This window comes from Callithrix jacchus, chromosome 3 (genome assembly GCF_049354715.1).
Source record: "Callithrix jacchus isolate 240 chromosome 3, calJac240_pri, whole genome shotgun sequence".
Lineage (NCBI taxonomy): Eukaryota > Metazoa > Chordata > Mammalia > Primates > Cebidae > Callithrix > Callithrix jacchus.
This window is the reverse complement of record NC_133504.1, coordinates 186,081,544-186,097,166: the sequence shown is the minus strand read 5'-3', so window position 1 is coordinate 186,097,166 and position 15,623 is coordinate 186,081,544. Positions and strand designations below refer to the sequence as shown.

The following is a 15,623-nucleotide window of genomic DNA, read 5'->3' as shown; positions in this document are numbered from 1 at the left end:
GCTCTTGCTATGGAAGGGGAACACCAGAGGACTTTGCCCTGAGACCTTGTGAAAGAACATGGTCAGGGCAGTGGACAGCGCCATGGTGCTGAAGAATAACAGTGCAATCAGAGCTATTATAGTCCTGTGACACAGCCACAGTCACGCTGTAGTGGGAGGGTATGGTGATGGTTGTAGACTTACTTGGTGTTGTTTTAGGTCTTTAATCCTTCAAGAATGTTGCAAAATTTTACATGCTTTGAAAGTGTGTCTTGAATACGGTAAGGTTGGGAACCATTGCCGTAGAGAGCTGTGATGACCAAATCATAGCTTTGCTCTGAGAAGAAACAACTCTGAATTGGTGTTGGTAGTTTGGAAAGTGGAGTGGGATCTTGGATAGTTCATAGAGAAGTCGGTCTAGAAAACAAGAGCAAGCAGCTGAAAGGAAGACAGCAATGTCTGCGGACATATGAGGTTGCAGTTCCCCACTCCTTCCCTGGGCCTGTGCCCTAGGCATCTAGAGCATTCTCCTGGACCTAGCACACCATCTCTGGTCTTCTGCCTTTGTATCAGCTGTGTCCATTCTCCATAGATGATGATCCCTTCTCCTGGGCTGGGGAAGGTGAGCACTTCCATTTCAATGTTGCTTATGTCCATCTGCTCCAATTGACGATGGATACTTGGAAGCCTGGGAAATGGTCTGATTCTCCTCAGCGGTCCCTCAGGAATACTGGGGATTCACAGTGGGGATGCCTCATTGCGTGAGTGAATGAATGAGGCCTAGATTGTGGACTTCCTTGCTGAATGGGGTTTCAGCCATAACTGCATTTAGTCTTCCTTAATGGGGCCCTATCTGTGGATTTAACATGGAGGTAGTGGATTTAACATGGAGGTAGTTATTTAACATGGAGGTAGTGGATTTAACATAGAGGCAGAAGGAGATGAAGGTGGCATGAGGAGTTTTGGAGGTCCAAGAGAAGAGAAGGTGTGGGGGCCTCTGAAGTGGTGCTTTGACAGTGGAGGGAGGGCAGATCTGGTTTAGTAATGAGCTTCGCTGCATGTTCCGTGAAACAGGAAGCTTTTGCAGCACGTACTTTATACACAGCAGCAGGATCATCACAGTGTACATCTTCGCCTCTCCCCAGGGCCTTGACTGAATAATGACCTGGTGCTGGAACTTAGTCAGTTCCATGGGAATGCTCGTTGGATCTGATGCAGAATTGCATAGAGCAGAAAGGTGGCTATTTGAGGAAATTTTGTACCTGCCCCCAAATTATGTTGCTGTGGCTTTTTTTTTTTTAAATCTTATCATATCGATAGACCTTTAGGGCTTAAGGTCTAATAAAATTTCAGCAAATGTTTGATTTCGATAACCTCAAAGTTGAATGGAACCTTTTAAATAATGTAAAATTTTCTGTTGTACAATTGAGGAAGGAAAAAGTGTCTGCCCATTGCGTCTCCTCTGCCTCCTTCATTCTCCCCTCAGTGGAGGAATTCCCAATATGCTTTCCTTGCATACCTCCAATGACAGGGAGATCACCACTTTACATGGCAGCCTGCTTTACTCTTATACAGCTCTCTTGTTGTAAAGCTCTTCTTTATGTAGAGGGGGACTCTGCCTTGTGTCCCAGTTCTCAGAATCTTCCCGAGTTTCTTCTTCCACACTGCTATGCCTAGAGGCACTGGAAGATGTCTCTCCATTACTTAGGACCTTCTCTTTTCCAAAACACTACAGTTCTTCTAGCACGATTTCTGCAGTCTTAGGTCTTCCTTTACTTACTTTCATTTTCTTTTCCTTTCATCTCATTTTTTTTTGCTATATTTTGTTTCTGAACATGCAGAATAAAAAGGAATCCAAAATACAACTTTAATTATTGGGCACCTCTTAACCTGGTTTAAAGGCTTTCTAAAGTCATCAGCTCCTCTGAGAAGCTGATAAAAGCAATCGAAGCATTTTCCTGCTTCCTCAAGCTGCATGAGCGTTTGGCATAGAATGTTAGACTCTGTAGGCCAGTGTTCAGTGTATTGGGTCCTCTTACATATTATCACAAGTAATCTTGTGAGGTAGGTATTTTGATGGGTTCCATTTATAGATGAGGAAACTGAAGCCAACGGAGATTAAGTATCTTGCCAAAGATCACCCCGCTAAGAAGCTGTGTGGGAATAAGCTGCCATCTCTGGTGCCAAGGATTTCAGTCTCATGGGGGGAATAAGACATATTAAAATGAGCTGGAAAATGAGTGTAATGAACAAACGCTGACCAGAGATGCAAGCTTCATGTTGTGGGAACTCCATTTGACCTTGTGGTCCTGGATTCAAGACACTTCACATGACCTAGGATTTGGAAATCAACGAGCAGAGCAGATGTGCCTGGAGATCCATGCTGCAGGGAGGCCATAGATGAAGGCACAGGGTGTGAAGGTGCAGGTTAGGGAGGCAGAGTGAGTGTAGTGTGCTTAGATAGGTGTGGTGGGTCATGGCTGAGAGAGGGCAGAGCTCAGGCCAGGAAGAGCCTTTGAAGTGTACTTTGTCCTACAGGTGAGGACAAGCTGGTGAAGGATTTTTGAGGAGAGCTGAGGCATGGTTGGATTTGCATTTCAGAAAGGTCACTCTGCCTGTCATATGGAGGTTACAAGATATGTGGCAGGGAGGCGGGGTGAGGGATTACCCGGGACAGGTGCGTTGGGATGAAAGTCAGCAGATAGGTGTTAGAGCAGTTCCAGAGTAGATGCAGCAACATCTAGAAAAGAGGTAGGATTGGGGTGGGACAGGTTAGAGAGAAGCTGAAGATGGAACTGAGCATTTTAATGAGATCTGTCACCCCACGTTGCAAGGATTGAAAAAAAAATCAGGCACTCTGCAAACTGCTATCCATGGATTAATTCATTTCACTTTCAAAATTTTCTCTGCATTTGATGGGAAACAGAGGCATAGAGAGGTGAGCTCGCCCATGTTACAGAGTTTGGAGCTGTGGGGCCATATAAGAGCCTTGGTAGTCTGCCCTCTGCATTCATGTCATTAGGTGCAGTCCAGCCTCCATACCCATGTTCAAACATCACCTCTTTATTAAGTGAGCCTGCAATGAGGATAAATATGAAAGCACCTGGCTTGCAGGAGGCATTGTCAATGTTTATTAAGTGATAGGTCTCTGCTTTTAATGTCTTTCCCCTAGAAAGCGTTTTGCAGTTTTCAGAGCCCTTTAATCTGCCTTAACCACTTTTGACCACATTCACAATAATCGTGTCAGGAGGGAAGATGAGGTGCAAGTCACGGGGTTCGTACTTGATAAACACTGAACAGGTCAGTGCAATCTATTGCTGCCTGTCCCCATTTTACAGATGGGGAACTGAGGCTCAGACACATTATGTAGGTACACTGAAGAGAACACTGTACTAGTGTTCTCCCTACCAGGAGGCAGTGGGGTGGTCTCTGTGTGGGTGTCAGGCAGAATTAGGATCAAATCCTAGCTATACCATCTCTTGGCTGTGTGATCTTGAGAAAATTACTTCTGTGTTTCCTCATTTGTAATACTTATTCCCACTTTGAAGCTGATTTAAGAATTAAAAATGAAAACCCATGTAATGCAGAACTGATCCTTAATAAGAGTTCAAGGAATGTGCACTTCTTAAGGCTAAGGAATTCTATTCCGATTTCTTTCTAGAAAGCAAGAAGCACAGACCAGAAAACAGAGAAATGGGTCAAGTCACCAATCACACATGCAGCTAGCATCATCTTTCCCCATGCAGCTTGCATGCCCTGCCCACTCTTGGAGTTGTGACAGAGGCATGCTGTTTTAAAATCAGATATTCAGTCCAACAGAGAGTACTCCCTGAATGCCTCCTGGTATGACAAGACCTGAAAATGTGCTCTTATAGCTGCAGTTGTCATGGAAACAGGCATAAGCTCGGAAAAATTAAAAAGGGGCTGCAGTCCATAGGGACCACCTGTATTTCCCATTCATAAAGAAGGGAAAGCCACCCCGTCTCCTGTCCATGAGACGGGGAATGAATGTGTGTTAATTAGATTCAGGCTCATACTGGTTGGCACTTCCTGGATTGCATTCCTGGATAGTGTGGCAAAGGGCCACTGGCTGACAGGCTGTACCCAAAGGCAAATGGTTTCTGTGAATAAATATGAGTCTGCAGCTGGACGGGATGACAGCACTCGCCGTTACAAGGAGACCAGAGTGGGGAGCTTGCTGAAGGGGAAGGCTCTGGTTATTCAAGGCAGGTACCAAGTCGTGGAAGTATGACACATTTGAGCTATAAAACCTTTCGGGCAGCAATCCCTGTGGCTCCCAGCACAGAACATTTATGATGTATTAATTTGACTTGATGTGATGACGCTGCATGGCAACCCCCTAGACTCTGTGCCTTACAGCAGCAAATACTTATTTATGGCATTGGTTTGTGGGTGGTAGATGTTTAGCAGGGCTCATCTCATCTCAATTTGTCTTCAGTCTTCTGTTGGGGTCAAGTATGCTCCTCATATCCTCTCATTCTGGGGCTGCCATTCCTTGGGTTCTGAGGTTTTCATGGCGGGGGGCGGGGAGCGGACTGTCAGAGCTGAACCCACCTGCCCCTTAAAGCTTGTGTGTGGACTGGTGCACTCCCAGCCAGAGCGAGTCACATGGGCAGCACATCCACAGTCAATGGGACAGGGGGCTGCACTGCACCCACATTGGCGGGTGGTAAGGACTTGCCACAGAGGTTCTGTGTTGAGATTATCTGGGAATGTTTGTTAATAATATAAATTCCTGGCTTATAATCTAGATCTGGCGACTGAATATCTTGATAAAAGCCCCAGTGGAAATTTTCAGTGGGTAATTCCAGGGCATTTTGAGGACCAGCAGTGCCATGGTGTCGTGCTGTCAGTTTTTTTTTGTTCTTTTTGGAGCGGGGGTGACAAGGGGGTATGCCTGCCAATCATCTTGAAGTGTTGAGTTGCAAATGTCAGCGTCAACATCAGGGCTACATGGTTTTTAAAGGATTGAAGCCTTTCAAAACCAACCTTGGTACTTCCTTTATTCTAAAAGAAAGCAGTTCTCCCTGCATTCGATGCTTGGATAAGCACATTTCTACAAATGGGCTTCCTTGATCTTTTTGAGGCTCGTTTCCCTGCTTACTCTTTGGAAAGAAAGGTTTCTTCATCTTTCCAGAAGAGACTGATCATTTAGTTACCCTGACCTTTCCTACCCTTCCCACTGAGGAATCAGTCAACCTCATCTGAATTTGCTTGGCCTCTGAGAACGTATGTTGACACCTGCCTGTTCATGGACCCCAGATTCCAATGACTGCTCTAATGGAGCATGTAGGGGCCATGGGAGTTGCTTGCCCTCACCCCAACTTCCTGGGGTGGGAGAACTAAGTATTGGAAGTAGTGTAAGGTCTTCATATACCAACATCTAAAAGTACTTGAAGCCAGCTTTGTCCACTGGGAAACATAAGTCATTATTATTTTGGTTCTGCAGGGCTAAGAGAAGAATTTTTGAAACAAGACTTCTTTAGAAGCTGAGAAAGAAAAGCAGTAGGAAACTACAAGTTTGGGTGTGGTAGAGGGTGGAGGGGTCTTCAGCATCAGGGTTTGTAGAAAACTCAGTCGCTGTGCCCAGTGTCAATTCAGGACCGTGGACAGCACCAATCCACACCTGTTCCTCACCTACCCGCGGTACCTGGAACTTTCAGAATACGGCGTCTCTGTACCTACTGTTTATTTGAGTGAGGTACTTTCCTTCTCCTCTCCCCATTTTTCTAGCTTCGTGAATTCCTATTTATATTTTGGAACTCAGCTCAATGTCCCCTCCTTGATGACATAGTCCCTGTCTTTTCTCCGTCTCGGTAATAACAGCTTTGGTTCTCTGCTATTTTCCAGATAGCCAAGGTTGCTAAACTAGTGATTTTTGGATAAAGGTTGATTGGATAAGAATAGCATCCCATCTCTTAATTTTTTCTAAGATCCAGACCTTAATAGATTTTGTATGCCTTCTGACAGCCACCTTCATGGTGGAGATGACAGATTTATTCCCACCATGCTGAAGGGATAATAGAACCCAGGAGGTTTAATGCCTCACTCAGGAATAGACAGTGATGCAGAAAATCCACTGTCGTCAGAACCTCCCCTCTGAGCTGAGGCTGACTGTGTTTGCTACTGTTTGTTTTTCTGTTCTATGGATAAAAATGCCTGAAACTTTAAAGGCTAGTTTTTGTAAGCAGAGCTCAACCTAATGCTTAATGTTTGTGAAAAGAACAAAAGCATCCTGCCAATGTCAGCTCTCTCCTCCCAGTGGGGGCTGGATGGGAGATAACAGTAGGTTTGGAGCAGAATCCCTTCCTCCTGCCTGGCTGCTCCTCTGACTCATGAGACAGTTGGCAGTAGAGACAAGACTGCAGCCCAGCAGGATTTCAGTGGAGTCTTCGCGAGGATGCCTTTGTGCATCATCTGCAGTGTGCAGGCTTTGCATTTGGCAGGCCTCTGCTCTCAGCCAGTAGGGTTAGGTTTTCACAAATTTTAAAAGCAGAAAAGAAAGGTTTATTATATGTCCGTCTATGCTTTTCTCCCTTTGTTTGTTTCTCTCTTCCCTCCTTTCTTTGCTCTTCCTTCCATCTTTCCCTCCTGTTTATCCTTCTTTTATCTGATCTTCTTTTTCTCTCCCTTGCACTCCCTCTCTCTTTTCAAACTTTCTCCTTCTACTTTCTCCCTCTTCCCTTGCCTCTTGTCTGTTACCTCCTCCTTTCCCTCCTGCCCAGCAAACATCTGCTAAATACTGTGTAAGGGTCCTGGCTGGTTCCTGAGGATATAGAGATGAAATACATAGAACTCCCCTGGCCATGAAGGGGTGTCCAGCTCAGTGGGAGATGAGCACATGAACTATGACCGTGAGTTGCCATAAGCATTGGGGGAGGGCTGTGCATTATACTGGCTATTAGGTCTGGGCAGACCCTAAAGTCTCTGCAGGAGAAGCCAGTTCCTTCAGATCCATTTCCTTTTGAATTCCTAACAGAGAATTTTGTAGTTTGCTTTTTATCCTCACATTTTATTATCTAGTGCTTTTGTTTGTGGTTAAAACTTCCTGGAAAATATTTTAGTAGCCGAGTGATACCTTGTTACTGGTGTGGTTATACCCTTATAATTAATTGTTGATCGCATCTTTGTATATCATTCTTTGACCCTGTTTTGGATATTTTCTGGAGGACAAATTCCCAGCACTAAATTTCTGGGTCAAAGGACATGGACGGTGTTAAGGCCTTTGATACCTCTTGCAAACTTGGCTGCCAAGTATTCTTACTGAGGAGTCCCAGCTTTGAGGATAAGACAGAGATGATTCCTCCTCTTCTTCTACCTCTGCCCAGTGCTCATGTGATGTCTTAACTTGGAAACGTTTCTATGTTCCGGTTCTTCCCTGATGAAAACCCCTCCATGAGTTTCACCACAGAGCCCAGACTCCTCTGTACACATGGCCCTGGGGTCCCCAGGATCTGGCTTCTGCACTCCTTTCCGGATTCCCCACCTCGAGGTCACCCTTCAGCCAAAAGAGACCACTTATAGACCTCCAGGCACGCGAGGTTGCTTCTGACCTCAGTGTCTTTCCCCATGGAATATGGTCTGGTTCTGCATCCCCACCCAAATCTCATGTTGAATTGTAGCGCCCAGTACTGGAGGTGGGGTCTGGTTCTGCGTCCCCACCCAAATCTCATGTTGAATTGTAGTGCCCAGTACTGGAGGTGGGGTCTGGAGGGGGACAATTGAATCATTGGGGTGGGTTTCCCCTTTTGGTGCCATTCTGGTGATAGTGAGTGAGTTCTCAGGAGATCTGGTTATTTAAAAGTGTGTGGCACCTCCCTCCCATCTTCCTGGTTGGCCATGTGATATGCTCCCCTCTCTTTGCCTTCCGCCATGATCGTAAGTTTCCTGAGGCCTCCCCAGAAACCAAGCAGATGCCAGCATCATGCTTCCTGTACAGCCCACAGAACCATGAGCCAATTAACCCTCTTTTCCTTTCTTTGTAAATTACCCAGTCTCAGGCATTTCCTTATGGCATTGTGAGGATGAACTAATACACCGTGTGCTTCCTTCTCTCAAGATCCCTTTCACTTTTGCTGTGTGGCTAATTCCTACTCACCCTCCAAGCTCAAAGGGAACACTTTTTCTCTTCTCAGGGTTAGTGTGGAGGCTGCCTCCATGCTCTGTGGCCTTCTGTACTTCCCACACTGGTGGCAAAGGCTGGCTGTTGACTCGGCCTCCCTCACTGCCCTGAGCACCCCTTGAGGGCAAGAGCTACTTTTAAGCTACATGCACCAAGTCGTTAAACAATGATTTGTAGAGTGGAGTTCTAGCCACAGAAAATGGCAGAGAATGAACAATGAGCTGTTCACTTGCCAGGCCTGGACTGAGTAAGCACTTCGAACACAGGCATAGGACGCAGAGCCAACCCATCTTAGAGATGAGGAAACTGAGGCTTGGTAAGTCACATGAATAATAAGTGGGGTCAGAATCTAAACCCACCTCTCTCTGAGTGTGAACATTTTGCTCTTACGCAGCATTGACACAAGGACTGCTGTCACCGCCGAACGAACTGGCGTCTCTGACGTGCCCTAGCTAATCAATTCAGCTGTTAGACTTTGGCTGAGTTTTTCATGAGGTGCTTTATTTCTTCAAGGTTTATACGTAATATATATATGTAGGTAGATAGATGGAGTCTCTCTCTGCCTTCCTGGCTGGACTGCAGTGGTGCAATCTCAGCTCACTGCAACGTCCGCCTCCTGAGTTCAAGCCTCAGCCTCCCGAGTAGCTGGGACAGGTGCTTGCCACCATGCCTAAGTTTTGCATTTTTAGTAGGGATGGGGTTTCACCATGTTGTCCAGGTTTCTCTCAAACTTCTAACCTCAGGTGATCCTCCCTCCTTGGCCTCCCAAAGTGTTGGGATTACAGGCATGAGCCACCACACCCAGCCTAGTTTATACATTATATATATATATATGTTTGAGACAGAGGCTTGCTCTGTCACCAGGCTGGAGTGCAAGTGGTGCAGTCTTGGCTCACTGCAACCTTCACCTCCCAGGTTCAAGTGATTCTCCTACCTCAGCCTCTGGAGTAGCTGGGATTACAGGCACATGCCACCGTACCCAGCTAATTTTTGTGTTTTTAGTAGAGATGAGGTTTCACCGTGTTGGCCAAGATGGTCTCGATCTCTTGACCTCATGATCCCCACCTCGGCCTCCCAAAGTGCTGGGATTACAGGCGTGAGCTACTAAGCTCAGCCTAGTTTAAACGTAATAATTTGAATACAGAGCAAACCATTGTTCACATCTGCTGTTTTCCTGTGAGAGGCAACGGACAGCGCTGGTATTATTTTTTCTAAGTGTGTGACTTCGGTGTCATTAATTTTTAAAACATATGTAACATTTACTGTTTTTGGTATACAGCTCTGCACACCGGTATTTCCTGCATGAGAAAGGCAGCCTTAGACAGCAAGGCCCATTGGCCTCAGAACTTGGGGGATTTCTAAGTTCCATCTTCTTATGAGGTGTCATGGATTCTAGAGTTTGAGAATGTTTAAACTTGGGACTGAAGCATGGTTTGGTGGCCGGAATGCTGGGCAGGTCATTAGGAGCCCTTGGCTCTAGCCTGCACCCTTACCAGTTGTGTGAATGTGGAGGTCACACCTGGCTCTGGACCTCATTTCCATGCGAGGTGGATCAGACCTAACATTTCGCATGGACCATTCAGTGCAAATGGCCACAATGCACATAACTCCTTCAAAGCCCATTTCCTACAGTGTCTTCTGTGGAAAAGTAGCTCTTCAGATTTTCCACACTACAAAGGAACCTAAGTTTGGAAAATATATCATTCAGTTCTTCTCTCTTTTTTTTTTTTTTTTTTTCTGAGACAGAGTTTTGCTCTTGTCACCCAGGCTGGAGTGCAATGGCACGATCTCGGCTCACCGCAACCTCCACCTCCTGAGTTTAGACAGTTCTCCCGCCTCAGCCTCCTGAGTAGCTGGGATTACAGGCACGCGCCACCATGCCCAGCTCATTTTTTGTATTTTTAGTAGAGACGGGGTTTCACCATGTTGACCAGGATGGTGTCGATCTCTTGACCTCGTGATCCACCCGCCTCGGCCTCCCAAAGTGCTGGGATTACAGGCTTGAGCCACCGCGCCGGGCCCCAGTCCTTCTCTTGAACGTATCAGCGGAAGCAAGGATATGCAAAGTTCTGTCATGAAGACATCCTTGCCTCCGTTTTACCAGGCATTTCTAAACTCACAGCACCAAGGAACCACTGTCTGGGCCAGTCCCTACTAAAATCCCTCTGAGCTTCAGTTCTGTAGCACGTGGCTTTGAAAATGCTTGTTAAGCGGCAAAGGAACTACTGATTTTAAGAAAGAACATGAAGAGGTTGAATCAGCACTTGCCTTCCTGTGGGCTTATTTTTTCGGAAGTAGACCAGTATCTGAGCGGCACTAAGGGCTTGGACCCCTGGGTGCCACTGCTTGCAGTGTCTGGTGGTCGTTGGGGAGGGAGTGGATTTGAACACAAGCTCTACCCTCTGATTCTAGGAAGACCAAAGCAGGTTGGGCTGATCTGGCACACAGTGCGTTAAAATATCACCTTTCAGGCTGAGCCCGAAAAGCCCCCTATTAAATGTGACAAGGCAGATGGGTGCGTGCAGGGGGTTGGTGGGGGAGCAGTGACTTCTGGAAGCCATGCACCAGCTGGTGGTGACTTACGTTTTCTGCTCCTGGGGCTGGGGAAACCTGTGCACCAGCTTGTGGGTGCTTCCTGAATGTTCAGAGCCCAGGCTTCTTTTTCCCCTTGGTCCTGAAGGGCCGTCTGGAGGCTTGGTGAGTTTTCTCCCTGGGAATGCACACATCTGTTTTAGGGATACAGAGAGGTTGTGGGACCTAGGAGCAACTTACCTTGAAGCATCTTCCTCCAGAGACCCTTCTTGCTGAAAAACAGGATATGCCCCCTCACACAGCTCTCCCTCGGCTCACAGCTGTGATGCCTTTCTCTCCATCTTCACCAGTCAGCTTTCAACAATCAGTTCAGGGCCGGGCCTGGTGGCTCACGCCTGGAATCCCAGCACTTTGGTAGGCTGAGGAAGGCGAATCTCCTGAGGTCGGGAGTTCAAGACCAGCCTGACCAATATGGAGAAACCCCATCTCTACTAAAAATAGAAAATTAGCCGGGCATGGTGGTGCATGCCTGTAATCCCAGCTACTCAGGAGGCTGAGGTGGGAGAATCCCTTGAACCCAGAAGGCGGAGGTTGCAGTGAGCCAAGATTATGCCATTACACTCTAGCCTGGGAAACGAGCGAAACTCTGTCTCAAAAAAAAAAAAGAATCAGTTCAGTCACCCAGTCAGCCAGCCAGGCTGAGCCCATGGTGTTGGAGAGGCACCAGTGGAGAAAATGGCCCAAGTGCACTGCCTCCATGGAGCTCACAGTCTAGTAACAGCAAGTGCTGTGCAAACTCCAGGCAGTGCCGTCCCCATCAGCACCCATGTCATGTGTCCCCTAGGGAGTTCTGTCCCATACAGCCAATGGGGTAATGCACCAGAGCTGTGAATCCAGTGTGGCAAGTCACATTTTAGACAGATCCAGAAATACATAGTCTGCCAGATGTGCTGTGACTACTGTGAATACATAGAATGGGTAAGGGATGTAGGCTCAGCTGGCAGGGTGGTGCTGTGGGTTGTTCCAAACAGGACAAGTCAAGGAGAGGGCACTCAGATAAGTAGCATCAAGCGGGATCCAAAGAAAGTAAGAGCAGGAAGACTGCCAGGATCCTGGGATTCCAGATTAACTGGGGTCTCGCTGACCTTGGCTTTCACTCTGAGGGAACTATGATTCTGATGCAAAGAGGCTTTGAGCAGCCGGCAGCGAGATGTATTTTTGATTCCTCAGTTTGGGTTAAATGCCTCTTCTCTGGGCTTGCAGGGCATTGTGGCTGGTGCCATCCGACCGTGGGTTCTGGTCCGGGGGACCATTGAGGTGCCTTCTGTGCATTTCCGTGGACGGCCTTGGCAAGATCAAGCCCTAGTCGCCCACAGTGCTAGCCAGATCAGTATGCACTCTTTACTGGATTTATTTATTGAATAGGATACCCTCCCTCCAGTCCCCGGAACTGCCTCCCAGATGTACCGCCTGCCTCCAAGTTCTTGAGTCAGGCTCTGCTGTCACAGCACCACCTACTGTGGGTTGTTCTTGTCTGTTTACTTTTTTATTTTTATTTTTATATTTTCTTTTTGAGATGGAGTCTCGCTCTGTCGCCAGGCTGGAGTGCAGTGGCATGATCTCCGCTCACTGCAACCTCCGACTCCTGGGTTCAAGCGATTCTATTGCCTCAGCCTCCTGAATAGCTGGGACTACAGGCATGCGCTGCCACACCCAGCTAATTTTGTATTTTTAGTGGAGATGGGGTTTCACCATGTTGGCCAGGATGGTCTCCATCTCCTGACCTTGTGATCCGCCCATCTTGGCCTCCCAAAGTGCTGGGATTACAGGCGTGAGCCACCACACCCAGCCTGTGAGTTTCTTTCTTTCTCCCCAACCCAAGGGATGGGCTTCAGGGCAGACACTGTGTCTTATTCACCACGTCTCAAGCCTGAAGAGAACAGAAATGGTAAATAAACACATGGAAAAAAATTACAAGCCTTCAAGAAATGTAAATTGCCCAGGCAAGGTAGCTCACTCTGTAATGGCAGTGCTTTGGGAGACCAAGGAGGGATGATTGCTTGCAGCCAGGAGCTCAAGACCAGTCTGGGCAACACAGTGAGACCCCCTCTCAAAAACAATTTTTATTTTACTTAGCCAGGTGTGGTGGCACATGCCTGTAGTCTCAGCTATTCAGGAGGCTGAGGCTGTAGGATCACTTAAGCTCAGGAATTTGAGAGTGCAGTGAGCTTCGATCACGCCACTTCAACCTGGGTGACACTAAGACTCTGTCACAGAAAAAGAAAAAAGAAAAGAAACACAAATTAACAAATATATATTTTTTTAAATTTTTTATTGGATTTTAGGTTTTGGGGTACATGAGCAGAGCATGCAAGACAGTTGTGTAGGAACACACATGGCAGTGTGCTTTGCTTTTCTTCTCCCCTTCACCCACATTTGGCATTTCTCCCCAGGCTATCCCTCCCCACCTCCCCCTCCCACTGGCCCTCCCCTTTTCCCCCCAATAGACCCCAGTGTTTAGTACTCCCCTTTCTGTGTCCATGTGTTCTCATTTTTCATCACCCGCCTATGAGTGAGAATATGCGGTGTTTCATTTTCTGTTCTTGTGTCAGTTTGCTGAGGATGACGTTCTCCAGATTCATCCATGTCCCTACAAACGACACAAACTCATCATTTCTGATTGCTGCATAATATTCCATGGTGTATATGTGCCACATTTTTCCAATCCAGTCTATTATCAATGGGCATTTGGGTTGATTCCAGGTCTTTGCTATTGTAAACAGTGCTGCAATGAACATTCGTGTACATGTGTCCTTATAATAGAATGATTTATAATCCTTTGGATATATACCCAGTAATGGGATTGCTGGGTCAAATGGAATTTCTATTTCTAAGGCCTTGAGTAATCGCCACACTGTCTTCCACAATGGTTGAACTAATTTACACTCCCACCAACAGTGTAAAAGTGTTCCTTTTTCTCCACATCCTCTCCAGCATCTGTTGTCTCCAGATTTTTTAATGATCGCCATTCTAACTGGCGTGAAATGGTATCTCAATGTGGTTTTGATTTGCATCTCTCTGATGACCAGTGACGACGAGCATTTTTTCATATGATTGTTGGCCTCATATATGTCTTCTTTCGTAAAGTATCTGTTCATTAAATATTAATAATAAACAAGAATGTTAGTGTTTTCATGCAAAGAAGGGGGCACTCCTTTCGGAAGGCGCTTTAGTCATCTTTATCAAGGGCTGTGAACAAGGCTATAACGTTTGACCCAGTTGTTAGGCTTCCGAGAACCTTGCCTAACAAATCATTCACACTAAGGAAGGAGGCTTGTGCACAAAAACGTTCATTGCCGCAATGCATATCACTGTAAAAAAACGGAAAATAACTTCAGTAACCAGCAGTGGGGGAATCATTAAACAATTTATCATGCATCCCTAAGGTCGAGTATTTTATGCTCATTTAAATAGAGTCATGAAGAATGAGCGGCAGATTGGGATGTGCTCATGGAAAAATGCAGAAAGGACAGAACTGTGTGCTTTTCAGTTCCCATGATGTTCTGGTGCCTGACTTGCCCATCCCTCCCTCTGCCCAGAACACTCCATATGGTGAAGCTTTGTTTATGTTTATTCATAAGCAAGTTGATGGCTCCGTTCCATTCCGGAATGCTATTGACAAATAGAAGAGGGTTGAAAGCCTAGGTCTGTGCCCTTAGAATCGGATGGGGGATTGAAAACGTCCTTTGGAGAACATGCCCTGAATACATGACTATTTACATAGACATAGTCCTACAATCCTGTGTGTGTGTGTGTGTGTGTGTGTGTGTGTGTGTGTGTCTCCACCTTCCTCTAACGACACATATTTATCTGTCTGTATTCATACAGAGTGTAGATACAGGAAGTATCAATAGACTGATTTTTAGAGTTATTTTTTGGGTCTGTGCTTTCTCTGCCCACCCACCCCTCCTGCTCCCGATAAGGTTGGCAGCCCCTTTACTTGGCCTCCATGGCAGGTCCCCGCTCTTCTCCTCAACCCCACATACCCCATGACTTGATAAACATCTGTCTCTCCATCTGTCAACCCCCTGAGAGCAGATTCCAGCTCTGTGCCTGGTCCCCTCTGGAGCTGAGAGCATCAGTCGGTAGCTGATCAGGGCACGGATGAGTGAGTGGGTGTGTGCACTGTGATTACAACCATGGAAAACAGAGAGAATAGAGGGGGGAGACGTCAGAGTCAGCTGGGAGTTGTACTGGAAAAGTAGGGGTTTTTTAATAATCTTTTTACTATCTTTTAAAATGTCTGTAAGTTGATCATTATCATATTTAATAATACCTTGATAACTCCCTGTTCTACAAATGACCCAGTTTCTTCAGCAAATGAATGACGTTCGCAAGGGAGGAGGGGCCGGTGCAGATGCTGACAGAGGCTGCCTAGAGGATGAGGCAGATGTGCTAAGGGGCCTGGTATGGCTCTTGATTCAGACCTTCCAACTACAAAAGGACGTCTATGAGACAATCAAGTAACATTGAACAGGGCCTGATTATTGACTAATAAGGAAGATATTAAGTTCACTGGGTTCGTTGGGATAATGGATTCTGGTTTTGTTTCTTTAATAAGTTCTTACCCCTTTCCTGTTTACGAAAAAAATGCAGCTTCCTGCCCGCACCCATTTCTCAGGGCAAACGGGCCATGGCTTAATAGCGAGACAGATCTAGGGAAGTACTTACCAGCGGAAAGCTGCAGTGCGTGGCTTTGTCTTAAAACACCTCAGCCAAAAGCAAACAGTGAGGGGAGAAGGGTGAAAGCGAAGGGGAGGTATTGCGTAGAGAAGTACTGAGGCTGGGGACGGATCTGGGGTGGGGGAGGTTCAATATGCCTTTACTTTACTTTTGAAAATATTTAATAATTTTTATATTAAAAATTGAAAACAAGAAAATTTCTCCTGGCTTTCCTCCAAGGATCCTT

The 15,623-nt window shown here is 46.4% G+C and overlaps 1 protein-coding gene across 5 annotated transcripts in view; it reads left to right on the top strand.

Moving 5' to 3' along the window:
• CRMP1 (collapsin response mediator protein 1) overlaps positions 1-15,623 on the top strand; it is a 149,209-nt gene that overhangs the window by 79,558 nt on the left and 54,028 nt on the right. The window lies entirely within an intron of this gene.